This window comes from Bos javanicus, chromosome 17 (assembly GCF_032452875.1).
Source record: "Bos javanicus breed banteng chromosome 17, ARS-OSU_banteng_1.0, whole genome shotgun sequence".
Lineage (NCBI taxonomy): Eukaryota > Metazoa > Chordata > Mammalia > Artiodactyla > Bovidae > Bos > Bos javanicus.
Genome location: NC_083884.1, coordinates 18,266,668 through 18,267,212, shown reverse-complemented (window position 1 = coordinate 18,267,212; position 545 = coordinate 18,266,668). Strand labels below are relative to the sequence as shown.

Sequence of the window (545 nt, the reverse complement as noted above, 5' to 3'; positions counted from 1 at the left end):
CACCCTGTCCCACTGATAACCATAAATTTGTTTTCTGTATCTGTGACTCTATTTCTGCTTTGAAAATAAGTTCATCTTGATCATTTTTCTAGATGCCACATATAGGTGATATTATAGGATATTTACCTTTCTCCTTCTAACTTCTTTCACTCTGTGATGGTCTCTAGGTCCAACTATGTCACTGCAAATGGCATCGTTCATTCCTTTCTAAATCTAATTTCACTAAATTATACTAATTTCACATTGGGCATTTATTTGGCCCTAGACTACTAATTTCAACTATGATATTAATCAAAATAGTTTTGTCCAACTTCATGCAATTCATTCTCTGTGGTTAATTTTTTTGTGAAATGAAATATCCGACAGTCTCTGTGGCCACACTTAATCTTCCCCATCCATCCGTTAATGTGTCCACAAGCATTTTTGATAGTCTGTTATCAAGTACTGCTTGGTACTGAAGGAGGCAGGAAGATGAATTAGAAATGGTCTCTGCTACTCATGTTTCTTTAAATGTTTATTTATTTGCCTGCAGCGGGCCTTAGCTG

The 545-nt window shown here is 35.8% G+C and overlaps 1 protein-coding gene across 4 annotated transcripts in view; it reads right to left on the bottom strand.

The window, feature by feature from the left end:
• Positions 1-545, bottom strand: part of MAML3 (mastermind like transcriptional coactivator 3) — a 459,812-nt gene that overhangs the window by 315,525 nt on the left and 143,742 nt on the right. The window lies entirely within an intron of this gene.